This window comes from Thalia democratica, chromosome 4 (assembly GCF_965202585.1).
Source record: "Thalia democratica chromosome 4, ktThaDemo2.hap1.1, whole genome shotgun sequence".
NCBI lineage: Eukaryota > Metazoa > Chordata > Thaliacea > Salpida > Salpidae > Thalia > Thalia democratica.
The window spans coordinates 66,276,798-66,293,632 of record NC_139168.1 but is presented as its reverse complement, the minus strand read 5'-3'; positions in this window follow the sequence as shown (position 1 = coordinate 66,293,632).

The following is a 16,835-nucleotide window of genomic DNA, read 5'->3' as shown; positions in this document are numbered from 1 at the left end:
GCTGAAACAAAAAGTTTTAAATAGTGTTATATAAACTTATATCGATTCAAACAAACGGCTGCTTCTTGACGCTTCCCATTTTGATGACGTTAATCGTCTGTCGGTAACCCGGATACCTCACAATGATCTCTCCTTTTTCAGGGGAATTACCTGCAATGATGAAAAAAGCGGGCGTTTTCAAAGGGGCTATTTTCAGGATGTAAGCGGCCCCTTCGTAATACGGTACATGTTCCATCATCTTTAAATTTTGTTTACTTGCAATTAAATTTTGTTCGTATTTAAAATTGTTTTATAGATTATTGTTGCTTTTTCAAAGCCCTTTTTGAATTTAAAACTATATATTGCATTAAAACTTATGCAAATATAAAAAAAATATTCAAAATTTTTTACCAAACCATTTTCTGCTAGATTTAGTAGTTTTTTTGATATATTTTATGTTTTAATTATTTCCGTCAAAATATTTTAAATAGAAACCTATTCTAATTATAAGAACAAAAAAAAAAACGGAAAACTATTATTTTTTCTATACTTCCGTAGTTTCCATTCCTTCTTTTTATATTTGGTAAACTTTTATTTTATTTTTACATTTAAAAAATCAAACTACTCTGTACAAAAAATGAATAAAAACACGGCAAACATATCTCATGTGCAAGTAATCCAGGCTGCCGTTGATTTTTGAAATGTTTCGAAAAACCAGGAGCTTGTGGTGTTTGACTTCCTCTGGTTGCCGAAACCCCGAGTCGCACGCCCGTTATTATCCCGACGTACCCCACAAAAGTGGTGGCTTTGTAAAGCGTCTGAAAATGATAAAAACACTTTTAAGCTAAAGACAAGTTAGTTTTTTATCGAGTTTTACAGAGTTTTAGAATGAGGACAAGTTGTTGAAAAATAAGTTGCAGATAGGTTCCCAAGAAGCGTGGCTTTGTTTAGATTATTGCACATTGAAAAACTAGTAAGTATCATTTTGATTATTTGAAACTTGTACGATAGGATTATTGACTTAAATGTGTTTTTAAAGTTGTTAGAAGTTAAATAACTTAAAATTTCAAGTATTTATATCCTAGAAAAGCCTTAGCATTGTAGTGAGTCAAAAACAAGCTGTTGAAAGTTAAAAAAAAGTTTAAACTCTTATACAAGCGTTGTAGAGTTTTTATTACAAAATTAAGTTTTGTGAAACACAAACTAAAAAAGACAAAAAAAAAAACGATAATATATAAATTTACATTTATAAAACTATTGGCTTGTTTAGTAACCTGTACAGTTTTAAAAATTAAAAAAAAATGTTTTAAAAATCTAGTAACCTCTTTTTTTTGGCGTTATTTTCTCATAAATTAAAGTCTAAAATATTACCTTATAAGTCTCAAATAATCTAAATATTGTTTACTAGTTCTTACACTTGTAAAATTTGCTTGTAAAATTATAATAAAAATAACATACATCTCCTTTTCTCTGGAAATCTACATTTAATAGTCAGTTTTCCCAACACGCTCGGTCCGTTTAAATCGAAGTTTCTTCCGTTATAAACGTGTTCGTCGGAACCACGCGCAATTACACTCGTGCAAAATCTAAAACTGGTTTCACAAAGTTGTGAATTTTAGTTATACGTATATGCAAGGACTATACAACCTATGAACCTATTAACAATACCTATTTCTATTGTTTAGTCTGTAAACGAGTTGTATTATTTTTTAAAGTCGTTTTAAAACTATTTTATAGTTTTGTAAACTGCAGTTTTTTAACAAAACTCTACTACTTAGAACAGCATAAAAAATAACAAATACTTTTTTTATGAATAAAAACTAGTTGGTTCTGTCATCACTTTTTATAAAAGGAATTTTGTTTAAAGGTGTTATCCAAGTTTTAAGTGTTGAACGATGAGACCGTCTACTCAACAGTGATGTCACCAAACAATCTTAACGTTTACTCCACAATGATAAGGTTTAAGTTTTAAAACACGTGTTTAACTATATTTTCATTGTTTCGTAAGACATTTTTTATTTGCTAAAATACAATAATGTGCAACTAAGTTGGTAAGTTACAAGAACGCAAAAAAAGTTGTTAACTGTTATTCCAAACTTAGTTTAGAAGATACCAATAAAATATAATTCTGGTTTTTTCGTGTTCTATAAAACTATAAATTTGTTAAATTAAATTCGTACGTAAAAAAAATGAATTTTTCAAATATAATTTTATTTGTTTCAAAAAATTTATACACTGATAAGGTACGATGCTACATCGCCGGATGAATACAAAGAAATGTATAAGACGTTGATGAGAAAAAAAATAGAAGTCCCAAAGTTGAGAAAACAAAAAAGTTGCAGGGATATATCGAATGTAAAATAAACTTTGATAATTTAATTTTTTTTTCGTTTCGATTTTTCTAATGTGTGCTAAAATATTTTTATTCTATTTATATTTGTAAAACTATTTTGTGCAAACTACCAATTTAAAAGAAAACATATGGTATAAAAATTCTATCTGGTTTTAATTTTTCAATTTTTTACGTTTCTTGTTTTGTACGTAAAGTTTAAAATTAACTGTTAAAAATTAATTGCGTTTATTTACAAATCTTACTTTTACTGTTGCTGTTTTATTTGCCTTATTTAAAGCTTAAAATTAAAGACTATATCAAACTAAAAACATTTCTCTGATTCTTTAAGCTTTTATTTTTGAAATATAAATTTCATATTTGAATAAATTTTCTTAAATATTTTCGTCATAAAATTTAAAAGTTAAATAATATTATTTTAACAAAACTTGTTGTTTTATTGAATATTTTTTCGTATTTAAATTGTTTAATAATGTTAGTTATGTTAATTCACAAACAAAACGTCAACAAATGTACTTACATTTAAATAAACCTCCATCATTTTTATAGTTTTCTTTGAGTTTTCATTTTTCTGTTGGTTTCCCTACCGTGTTCTATAGATTAAGCTGTTAAATATGAATACCTAAAATGATGTAGCTTATGATCTCATCTTCTTCTAAAACTAAGTATAGAATTGACAATTACAAAGCAAATGTCGGAAAAAAACTAGTTTTATTGTACATGAATTACAAACAAGTTAAAAATATATCATTAGGTGTTTATTTTATTCATTAACTTTAGTTTTAGATAGCATAAAAATATAAGATGCTGCAAACTTGAAATATTTTAGTTTGTTAAGTTTTAAAATATTTTTTTATTTTAATTTATTAAAAAGCTTAAAAAAAAAGTAAAAAGTTCAATTCAAGCTCAAAATTAATCACAACACAACAAGTTAAAATATTAATTACAACTTTACTTCATTTAAACTATTAGAAATTTTAAATATATTTTCACAGCGGACATTAAATACAATTATTTTTTTAAATTTTTAGAATTTTTTAAATCGATTGAAAACTAACTACGTGAATAACTTCAAACAACACTATTTTTCATAGTCTATTTAAGTGTTTAAAATAATTACAGGTACACGAATGTCTACCAAAGCTTTAATAAACAAAGAATGTATACTTAAACTAAAAGTTTTGTTACTGATAAATGTTTAGAGCAGGTTTCAGCAAGCAGCGTCCTGTAATGAAAAACTCTACTTACCAAAAACATACTCTTTTAAAACAGCAAACGAATTTTGGTAAAACCTAACAATTAAAAGTTTTATGGGTGGAATAAATACAATTAAACTTCCAGCAAGTCTACCAAGAATGGCTTAACAATATTCAAACAGTTACCAATTTATTACAATTGACAAGAGCTGAATCTCAAATTGCTTGTTTAATAGACGAATATCTTAGTATGGCCAACGAAACAGTTGCAATGTACAACGACGGAGTTTCAACTGCTGAAATAGGCATTGCAGCAACTGAAAGCTACGTTCAGATGAGAAGCAATGGGCTGTGGGAGATCGGTGAATATTTTCCTAAATATGTAGAGGATCAGAAAACCGTTGAAAGTTTGCAGTTAAAAAACGTTCTACTGAAGAAAATTCTAATTGAACGCGGAAAAGCAGAATACTTTAGCGAGGAGTTGAAAGAAAAATTTAAAATAATCAAACGTCAACTATCAGTTAGGAAAGCGCAGTTGTACAGTTCATTAGCATCACGGCAATCCGAACAGTCGTTTAGCAATCAGAGCATGCAAAGTTATATTGAAACATCGCAACATTTTTTGAAAGCCACCCTAGTTACGCACATTTATTTACATGGGCGCATAAAAAGTATGTCTTTGTGTTTTTGCTTTTTATAAATTGTATATTACTCCATGTTTAATGGTATAAAATGTTAATTTTAAATATTTAGAAAACAGATTTTTGTATAAATTAATTATTCAGTTTTTTTTTTCACATAAAACGTAGCCAAATTTTAAATAGTATTTTCAAACGAAGATAGTCACTTAACTCAGTAAGTTAGTAAATAGCACAAGATAATAAATACTACAATAATTTTGTTTGAAAAATTATAAGATCTTTAGATTAAATATATGTGGAGACATTCGTTGCAAATAATATTATAAAAACAATTACTAAACAGAACGGTTTCATACATTAAAAAGATTACAAACATAAGTTTAATAGAAAAAAAATAATTAAAATAATGACTCAACAATAGCTCTCTGTTTAAATATAAATGACTAGATTAATTTTAAAACTTATCATTGTTTCTACTTAAAACCACAAATTAGATGTCGCTCATACAATGCTACTTTAACAAACATTTATGAAACTATTTTTACAAATAAGCTAATGCAATTTATTAAGAGCTAATTAATAATAAACTGAGTTTAAAGCCATATGTGCTATCAGAGTTAAAGGTTTTATACTAAGACTAAAAAGACTCAAAAAACAGAAAGTAGGATGCATTAAATCATCAAGATACAGTTTAAACTTAAGCTTTTATGCTTATAGCTTTATAAGTTATATTTTAATTATTGTAAAAGCTTGTATTATTTTGATTAACTATTTTTCGCAAAAACGACTTTAAGTATTGTTCTAAATAATCTTAGTATCAGCAAGTGTACATGAGAAAATGCATTTAATTAAAAACATAGATACACGTATTAGTAACATCATAAGTTTTTTATCTGTTTTTTTTTCTCTCGTTTCAAATTGCTAAGGACGTTTCTTAAAACGTAAAGTATTATAACTATAAAAACAAAAGTTTTACTATAGATATTACCAATAACTTATAAGTAGAGCTATCTTAAAAAGTTTAATAAAATTTAACTGTTTTGTAGTTAACAGAAATTTAGTACTTTAACAAAAGTATATAATAAAATTAGCAAAGCATTCTGATAATTATTAGGTAAAAACTTTAAATGTGGTTATTAAACTTTAGAACTACTTTATTGTTTTTATAAACTTAATAAGAAAAAAGTTTTAAACATAATTTAATGGTCTATTTTGTACTGTAATTTAAAGATCTTATTGATTTATAAGTATAAATGTTTTGTATGTGTAGATAACTGTAACAGTTAACATAATCTCTATTAACTCAATCAATAACTATTAAAAAATTTTAAAACAAGGTTTTTGTCCTATTCTTAGATTCTACATGCTAGCTTATTTGCTTCAAACCATAACAAGTACTTAGATTAAACATTTGATAAACTTTTTAATACAACTTTATTACAAAAATAATATTAACAAGTCTTAAAAATATTTAAAACACTAAAGTAATAAGATTTATAGCGTTTAAATACAGGTGTCCAAAATTATAATCAAAATATTCCAGACCGTCTTGCACCTTTTTAAAACATCAAACTTATGCTTTTTTAAATTGTTTACAGTAGTCTTATGCTGTAAGATGGTATGAACTGACTATCAAAATAAAATAGAAAAGTGGAAGTAAAATAAACTTCCTTTATTTAATTTAAAAAGTTCAAAGCATGATTTATGCTAAAAGTAGTATAATTTAGACTGAAAATTATATTTAAAAGAGAGCGGTTAATGTTTTGCTTTAATTTGCTTGTAGCTTTTATAATTCAATTCATATAATTAGTTTTGTGGCACATTGGCAAATTAAGTCAATAGTTACGAGTTTTAACCTAGTATTGAATAAGAGTTTATAATTGCTTTAGTTATTAAGTATGAAACAATTTTATAACTAAATAATTAAAACAGTTTTTCTTGAACAAAAAGTTATCATACTTTCAACTTGGTAACTTGGTGTTTTTTTTGTTTTTTGTTTTGGTTTTTTAGCATAATGTGTTGAACAACCTTTTAATCTTTTCTAAATATAAATTTATCTATCTCATTCACTGTTGTTAAAAATGTACAGATATACTATGTAGGTAAAAAAGTAAATAAGCTAATTTTATTTGTTCTTAAAGCTAAGTTACGAAAATTCTTTTGATATTAACAATTTATAAAGTTACTGGTTGTTTAGTATTGAAATAAATGACTTACTGAACTAATTTTAAGAAAACTTATGGGTTAGTAATCTAAAAGGTCAGTCTGATTTGCAAATAATTTTAGTTAAGGCGGAATATGGATATGGGTATAAACAAAAACAAAATAAAAAGGCTTTAAAAAAGGTTTTTTGATCAGCAACTACGCAAAACAGACTGACCTATTAGCATACTTTCCTAGTTTTTAGTGGAAATTGATTTTTTATAATCTAGAAATATTATTTAGTATTGAATTATATTAAATAAAATTACAATGAACGAAATGCAGCTGATAGGAATACTTTCTACTTGTTTACTGCTGGCCCAATCAACCACGGCAATAGGTTAAAAATATACTTATTAAACTCATTAAAGTTTATTTTGTTTTAAGTATATATTTTAATATTCTGTATTAATAATAAAACTGATAATACAGAGTAAGTCCTACTGCTATTTTATAGTTTTAGTTTGTTAAGATAAAGTTAAAAAATGTATAAATACACGAAGTTTTAGAAAATTGTATTTTTTTGCTAATTTTGGAGCTAGAAATTATTTTTCATGTATTAAACTGTAGATCTTTAATTAAACTTTAAAATGTTTTCTAAAAAATTTACTAAACAATTTTTTTAGCTGATTTTATCCCATGTATACTTATAGTTTTAGTGTTTTATTTGTACTTTCTTTACACTTGATGTCATGTTTAGACATTAAAAAGTATTTTAGCTCTTTTTTAGTTCTATTAACATCATTATACAAGATCAAAATGTTATTTTGGTTTATAAAGTATACAAGACATGTTAAAAACCGACCGCTTTACAAAACTTTTATGAACTCATTTTTAAAACGGTTTGAAATGTTTAAAACTAAATGTGTTTAACATTCGTACATTGAAAAGGAAACAAAACCCATAAAAAAAGATAATTAACCGATAACCTTCAAAATAATTAACTACTACAGACGAGTGTTGGTTTTACAAGATCTACAACATAAAAAGGGGATGGAAAAGCACTTTACCTAGAAATTTTCAAGGAAAATTTGCTGAAGTAAAAAGTGACCTACTAGGTATTTTATAAAACAATATCAATTCTTTTTAGTTGTATTTAGTAGCGCTAGTTTTTGGAACCTATAGCACTTAATTTATAAAAAGTTTTGAATTTTAACTGTTAAGAAATACATTGCCTGTTGTGATATAAACGGATTAGTTTTTAATAAAACTAATTTGGAAAAGTTCAAGTTTTTTAATTTTTCAAGGTAACGACGCATCTATCGAGTTTGAGTTTTTCTTCGACAATTCAACTGAGTCATCAGAAAAAATCACCGTTGAAAGGCAGTGCAAAAAAGTCACTTGGCAGAACGAAATATGTCGTTTGGACGACAAATCAAAGTTCTACTCGGAAAACTTCGCGGTTGAGACCCGAAGATTGAAAACGTTGGACGAGGAAACCGGTTTGGAGTTTTCCGTTTACTTAAACAAGCCCGTCGCAAAAAAATATTTCGATGTCAAATTTTCAAAAGGAGATTACAGTTGCATGTTGTCCAGAATCGACATATACGGTGAGCAGTGAATAAGATGAATTAGTATTATGTTTTGCAGGAATATTAAGTTTTTTTTTTGTTAACAATTAAAATAGTTCTTAGTAAAATACTTCATAATCAGCATTTAGCAATATAAAACAAAAACAATAAACAACAAACAAGTTTGAAGCTATAAAATGTATAAAATATAAATTTAAACATAACAGGTAGCCATTCAAAGAACGGAGGAAAAATTGTCGAAAATGTTCTCATAACACTGACAGTTTTGGGATCCTTTTTTGTTATATTATATTGCGTATTTAAGTACCGTCAAGTACGAAGAGACGAAAATAGTGAAGAAGATGAAAATAACATGAGACGTTAAACTTTTTTTTCTGTGATAAGCTCCTTTTTTATAACGATAAATGGTTTATATAAATTAAAAGTATTTAAAAAAGTATAAACTTAATTTTTGAGTAAGCAGTGTAATTAGTATAATCGTTAATGTGGAAATAACTCTATAAATACAAACAACAATTAGGTCTGGAAGCTTTAAGGGGCCAAGGGGCAACGGAAGTAACAAACAATGACGTAAAAAATGACGTAAACAATGACGTAAAAAATGACGTCATAAAGGTCGACAGCGACAACGGATCCGACGCTTCGGAGTTTTACTCGGGTGAAAAATTCAAGATTTCGGGGAGAAGCGAAAGCGGATCGTGGTCTTCGTCCGAACGTGGATCCGTGGCTGAGGAAGCGTCGATGGCTTCCGGTGCGGGAAGCTTGAAAGCTGGTCACGAAAATCGGGGTTTCGTGGAAGATGATGTGGGAACCACCGGTGGAGGTTAACTTTTTATGTATTAGAAAAAAAAAATATTTTTGATAAAACCTCAACTTATATCAACTACTTAACTTGTCCACAACTAGCTTTACAACTACAGATTGAATATAAAACTTAAATGTTTAATATAATGATTGTTTGAATATTTTAAACCGTACATTTAAGCCCAGTATAAGACATTACACTTAAAACTTTTTGAACTAATTTTAAACTACCTGTACAAAAAAAAGTAAGCAAATACTATAAGTAAGTATAAATAAGTATCTTTAAGTATTTAAAGCAAAATATTTGAAGATTAAGCATTTTTACATAAGTACAGCAGGTAAAACAAGCGCATTCGTTACTTATCCTATCCTTGTTTGATAGAACATTTAGCTTATAATATTTTTGAAATATATACACTTCAATTTAAAACTTGTTAGCATGTTTCATACGTACCTATAAATTTTAGGTGCAGTAACCAAACACAAAGCTTCTGATGAACCATACAGAACGACATCATTTTGAATTTTGTTATTGTAAAACATTTTAATGTTAAATATTTTTGAGTGCTACATGAAATTTTCTTTGGTTTCACTTAGTAATTGATACTATCTATAATTTACTAGCTTTTTTCTAAATTGTTAATGTTGAATCAATCTTTTTTTTTTCTCAGTCTTCATTTAATTCTAGTTCCATTTTAAGTTTTTATATCGTTGCAACACTAAAAATTTAGAATGAATAAGTATGACTTTTAACCTTAGTTTATTTTAAAGAATATAAAAAAAGATTAAGCTTTTTTTGATAGCAATGTTTTGTGTTTAAAAAAGTAAAACTTCAATTTATTTTGTTAAACAATGTTTTTCAAGTTAAACGTTTGTATGGCTTGTTTGTTTTGTTTTATTTTATCTTATTGTTTAATTTGTTTATAAAATATTATACTCTTAGTTTAATTTTGCAATTTAAAGTGTGAATAAAACGGAACAAACCCGAGAAATTTTAAATTTATTTTAAATACGTTTTTGTGATTCTATTATTGTTTTAGGATATATGCATTTTTAATCATCATAATTTTAAAATACTTACTTGATTATCTCAGGTATTTATTAAAACTCACTTAAGTAAAACCTTTAAAACTACGAGATTTAAATATGTCCTAGACTAGATATTGAAAGATGCCCGTAGTGTGTGACTCGATAACCAAAAGGTTATTCGTGCACAAGGTCCTCGGACTAAATATTTCGAGCGTCTTTTTCTATCGTTCAATAAACTAACTATGCTAATAAAGTTTTAACAATAATTTACATAGTATCTCTTAAAAATAGCCTAGGTTTTTGTGCACAGTAAAAAGTCGGTGCACCATTGAAACTTTCTGCACCTTAAAACAAGTTTAGTGCAACCTTGATATTTCGTGAACCCGAAAATAAGTTTCAAGAACACTTCTGTGCACGGGTGCACGCCGTCGTAAAAACCACTTATCTATAAAACATTATGCTTGTTTTGTGAAACAGCTTTAGTCATAAACACTAAAGATAAAAGTATTCTGTATTAAAAAGTAAAAAATAAAACTGCGACCAGCGGACCAAATTCGGCAAAAAAGCGAAAGTCTGCGGCCCGTGAGGTGTTTTTCAGTAAAAGTTTAAAAGTTAAAACTTAAAACAATACTTAGTTTGATAATAAACTACACTTCTTCCCTTTGTTTAAAAGTTACTGTTTTTCAGTGCTTTATTGTTTATTAATTTGGCACAGTTTGAAATTAGAAGATGTTTTATGTTAATTTTTACTTTTGTTTCAAAATAACTCGGCCTAAACAAGATTTTTTTGATTATAGTGCGGCCCGAGGGAAACTACTTTGAGTAAAATTAGTCCGCGAGTTCACAACACTTCCATTACCTAAACTAAACAAACACAACCCTTTTTTCTACTTCAGTTTTTTCAATAGTCTTTTTGAGCTATGACACTAGTAAAAAAAACAACTTAATAATTTTTTCATTAAGGTTGTGCTTACTATGATTAGTATTATAAGGTGCACTGTATTGGTGACGTTTTTTAATTTAATATATTAAATATATATCTTTGTATTTTCCTATTAAATAAGTTTTGGTTACTTCATACTTTCAATGAGTACTTTTAAAAATAAAATATTTAAAATTTGTTTGATTAAACAACATATAAACAGTTTTATAACGGTAAAAAATAGTCAGAATTTTTAAAAGATAAAAGTTTTTATAAATAATATTCCATTAAGCGAGTTATTTTTGTAATTTTTGCTACTAGAGCATTATGTTAATTACTAACTAACGAGGCATTCTACCGAGTTTAGTTAACTAATTTGCTAGAATTTATGCTTTAAAACACTTAAAAGAAACGTGGCTCATTATGAAAAATCTACTTAGCAACTAGTTTTAAAATAGAAGATAAACAAGTATTCAACCTAGTTATTTGTCTTATTGAATTGGTATTTTTCCCAGTGAACTGGGAATTTATAACAAGCTTATAAGGCTCTTTATTAAGACTTCATTGAAAGCACTGACAAGGGCATTGTTTAAGTTTGTATACAACCGTTTTAAAAAGTAAATATAAAGTATTCTAATAAATAGTTTATTGGCAACAAAAAGGCTTAAATTATTATCATGATTTTTTTTTCTTTCATCCTTCAATTGGATCATGATGGTTGTGTTCTTTTACATCACGTGAACAACTTAATTGTCTTCCACATGAATTTCCATCTACAGTTCTCTGTTACCACCGACATCTTTATCTCTCAACTGGTGAAACCCCCGCGAATTTTAGGCACCAAAATATCAAATTTAAGCCCGCTGAAGTTTTCAAGTAAAGCTGATATAGTACCCTCTTCTGTTCTGTTTTGGACGTAGTAATGACCCAGCCGATGCTCATAACCGTTGACGGTTAGTCCTAACATCGACCAACTGCCGTTTTCGATTTTTCTTTCAACTGTAATCTCTGTCACTGCAACTGACATGTTTATTTTTTGTGCAGCTGGAAAGTTGTAAACAAGGTACTTTTTTATAAAATGTTGTTTTTAAATACATCATTACTTGATAAAGTTATAACATTTCTATATAGTTCGATAAAGCACGAATAAGTTTTTATTATAAGTATGCTTGCGTGTAGTTAATAAGTTTAACACTTTGGAAATTTGTTTAGAGTATTTAAGTTGAGCTGTTGTTGAAAGTATTGATCATAAGACAACACTACTAATAAACGCTGTGGTAACTGTATAAAATTATACAGGTAATATGTTGTTTAAAAGAAGCAAGTTTGTATTAATTATATATAAGAAGAAGTTTAATTATATACTAAATTAATTTAAAGGGTCTTTACGAACAACCTGCTTTTATGTTTTGATTATTGTACATATTTTTTATAATGAAAAAACAGTTTTAACTATTTATCAACATTAATTTGGTTTAAAATAGGAATAATCTTAAACTTCTTTTTTAAAACTGAATAGTTTTTTGTGAATGCCATTAACTAAATTTTTGGGTTTTTTCAATTTATTTAAAGAAACTATTTTTCTAAGTTAAAAAGTTTTACAGTATAAAAATTGAAGTTTTTTTGGTTATTATCGTATGGTAAGTTATTTAATATGACTGGACTGGTTTCCAAGAAGAGTAAAGAAACTATTTGATATTTTTTTTATAAAAATATATTTTCAATACTTGGTATATTAGCTTAGAGTGGTTTTTATAAATTTATCAGAATTTATAAAAACGGTTTAGGTTAATACCTAAGAATTAAACAAACTTATGATTTTTAACGTAACATTTTTTTTTATTTGTTTAAAACTAAAATAATAAAAAATAACTGAAAATTGTTCTGAAATAAGAATTAAATATACACACATTTTATCACTAATTAAACCGTTTTAAAAAATTATGGTTCAACCAGTATTTAAAAAAAAAGTTCATTGCATTATCAAAATTAAACTAATAAAGAAAATGTATAGAAAAGTTCAGCTACCTACATTAAAATAAATATATACTGGGAATAATAACTTTTGTACCAAACTAGCGCTTACGATATAGAATTGAATTTTTTAGTAAAAACTATAAAATTTAAGCATACAACTATAACTCAGTAAACAGGTATAGTTGTTACTATTAAAAATTAACTGTTGGTCTATATGTTTAAATTTAGGTTTGGACTCAATTACTAAATGTTTTTAGTTTAGACTATCAAACAAATGAGATTTGCTTAGTTTTTGAATAGTTTTGTTTTGAATAGTAGTTTGAAAAAAAGTGTTCTATGATAAATTGACATCAACTAAATCAGGGTTTCAAAAAGTGGGCCATATTTGAAACTTACACTAGATACTATGGAGTTGATGATGAGGAGCAAAAAAGGCCCCTTAGGTGTATTTAATGTTAATTTTTTGTGAAATCTTGTCGGAAAGGGCCAAAGCTTTTTCGTTTGTTTTATGTACGAAGAAAAGTATGGGAAACCCACAACCAGATAATCTTAAACTTTGCAAGTATTTATCGTGTATAATAATACATATCTGGAATAGTTGTATTGGCAACGCAGCAAAGCTTTTATACAAAATATCAGTATTAGTTCGTTTTTTAAAATATTCATAAATTAAGTTAGTGCATGTTTTATGACTACAATAAAACAAAATTATATTGTAACAATTACATGCATTTATAGTGTACTTTTTATATGATTTGAAGTGTTTTATTACTATATAAGCCTGTTTTCGCTAATTAATCACAAATTACCTAATTTTAGTTTATTAAAAATAAAACTTGGCTAGTTAAACAGTTTAGTTAAAATAGTACCAATTTTTTTTTCTTGCCTCAAAACAAAAATAAACCGCTAATTAAAAGTGATGAGTCGAATTTACTACACAAGCTTTTGTAACGTTTAAAAACCTTAAGATGTTATTTATACAAACTACTGTTTCAGATTTTAAACTGTAGTAAAGTATATTTCTAATTTAATAACTTTTCAATTTTTTTAATATATTATCGCAAAATTTTAATAATAAAATTTAGTTTTTGAAGTAAATAAGTTTATAGTTTATATACAATTACAAAACTTTTTTTTCTAAAAACTAATAAAGTTTTTTTTGAACATTATTTACTTACTAGTCTTTTGCATGCATCTTTACTTTTGAAATTTGTTTATACTGTAAAATTAGTTGATAATGTTTTTATTTTGTACTTCAAAGACTATAAAAGTTTTACAAACTAACAGCTTTTGTTTTAATATTTTAACTTAATTTTCTATACTTAAAAAGGCATGCTTATTTATTTTTAACGAGTTCAACTACATTAGACTAAAAAAGTTTTACTATGAAGTTTGGGAGGTTAATACTAAAAAAAGGTACAATACATTATAACACTCTTTAAAAGATTGATTGGAAATAACTTCCATATATTAATAATAATTTAAGCAGACAAGTTTAAAAGGGACGTTTATGAGATATTTGTTTATAGATGCGGTACAAATGGCATATAGACTGAAGTTACAACTGTTAATATACTTACTATATAAATTTTTATTAAAACATAGAAAAAAAGAATTATTAAACTTTACAATTCTACTAAGACTATTTATAATATCTGCAGAAAAAAATCTGCAATTTGTTCATACACTTTTTCTTTTACATTTTTTTTTTCTGATTTGTGAAAGTGATTTAATTAGTATTGTCTAACTTCTGTACATTTTATTAAAAACCTACTATTGTAAATCTTTCTGCATTTTTAGTTAAAAATATTGAAATCAAGAAAAAAGTTTTAAATATCATAAGTACCAGAAATATTTTGCATAACCAAACTTTTAATGATGGTCGAACCCGTATTTTTCTTATAACTAGAGATTAATTAAAGTATATAAATCAAAGTGTATATTTTTTATGTAATATAAACTTAAAACTTTGTTGTGCTACAAAAGTTTAAACTTAAATGCAATTATTTTTTTAAATTGTTATAAAGTTAGTTTTATACGTATATATTAAGGAATTTTTTCTAAACACTTATCATATTTATCATTATCATTTATAAATCTAATCTGAAATTGTTTTTTTTTTGTGGAAAGTTTTTGGGTGTATACCGAGTTTGACCCTAAAAACTTGATCAAATGTATAAAATAGTTACAAGTTTGAAACAGCAGGTACGTGTGAGTTTTCTTGTTTCACACAAACAACACTCAAAGTAGATGAAAATTTAGCTATTCATATTACTAACTGTAAATGACAGCTACAAAGTTTAAAAAAAAGTAGTGTAATAAACTAACTTTGTTCCAACTAATTCCAGACAATACTAGATACTAACAAATAGCACTGACTAGTAAATATATAATAAGAAAAACAGGACACTTCAATAAACTAGATATACTTCGAGCTAATCTCATTAGTAGGTTACAAAGCTGACAAGAAGAAAAATTTTTATACTTTTATAGTAACAAAGTAATCATAAGTTGACTTTAACTAACAAAACTTAATGCTGAATTTTTAGAATACAAAAACTTGAAATTGGCCACATTACTTTTTATTAACTATTGAACGGTAAAAATCCAATTAGTTAAAAAATCTTCGAACTGTTTAAAAATAATTATTTAATGGAAGGCAGTAACAAAAAATTCTCATAAAGACATTAGTTCAACAATGATGATCGGTACACTTCTTTTTTTTATCATTCAGTTGAAATGTGCAATAAGCTTCTAAGCGAATTAGTTTCTTTTGGCTTGTTCGTTGTTGACGTGACTTTGGCTTTGGATTTAAAACTTTTCGGCTGGCCGATGCATTTATATTTTTGATGTTTAGCATAATTTTTATGTGTTAATATTATTTTGTTTTTTATGTTAATACACAAAATTTAGATTAAATTAATTAAAGTTTCCTGATTTTTTACAGTATGACTTTTTTTGTGTTATTTTTAACTTTTGTCATTTCGTTTTGTGTCTTTCAGTTTTACGGTTAATCAAGCTTTAACCTTATTTGGTTTCGACCCTTGCATTTTAATAAAATGGTGATGGTCGATATTTGCTTCGTTCTCTTGAGAGCGCCCCTGCAAAACGGGAACAAAGTTCGAGCCGTTGTCCGGCCCGTTGCGCTGCAGAATCGTCATTACGTCGTCCGGGATTTCACCGAGCTGAGGTACACGCGGGCCACGGGAAAAACAACCGGCACTGTAGTGAGAAAGCACTCAAGGGAAAAGAACGGGCGAACGGGGGGCGTCCCCTTCTGGAGGGAGGGAGCTGCCGTATTACTACTGCGGCTTGTTCCGTGAAAGGTACTCCGAGAAACGAAAGGAAGACGACACCACGGGGTACTACCACGCCTCGCACGAAGGGAACCACCGCTAGCAGCTCAACGACCAGCATGGGGGAGCGAAAACGGGGATCTGGGTCCGTATGTCTTCGGACCCGTCAACTGCGTTCCCAACGCAAACACGGTTTTTGGCCAGAACCGTACCCTTTTTCAGAGACGCCAAGCAGTTCACTCAGACGGCGGAGTTCGTGCGGGTGGCGCCGCTTTCGGATGGATGTGGAAAGTTGACGCCAGCTTTTACGCTGGAAAGAAGATGCGGATAAAACTTGTGTACAAATTCCGTTTCGTCTCATTTTGAGCTGTTAATTTTAATTGACACTTTTTTGTACAAAACAAGTTTGACCGCGTTATTTGTTTGGAGTTTGTGATTTTAAAACTTTTATATATATAACTAAACTTCGATTAGCTTTTTACCATAGTGCCTTCCTTTTAATATTAGATTCTAATATTTTTTTTTAATTTTTATACTGAACTTATATTGGTCATGTTATTATAGCTATTGATTAGTTAACTACCGGATCCGGCCGGATCTGACAAGTTAAAAAATGTTGCATCACAACTTAAAATTATTTTTTTAATTCTCTTATTGATTACAATATAACTTTTCTTGACAATGTATTGGACTTGAAAGTAAAACTTTTACAGACAAATTTTAAGGGGATCCAGTCGTTTAGAAAATATAACTATTTGTGGTATGTAAATATTTCAAGAGTTAATTTATAAACTTTTTTAACGGTTTTTTAAACCTATACATTTCATAAAAATAAAAATAAAAATAAATTACATTTATACTACCAAGAATCCTAAAAACAAATGTAAATTTTTTAAGATTATATCTC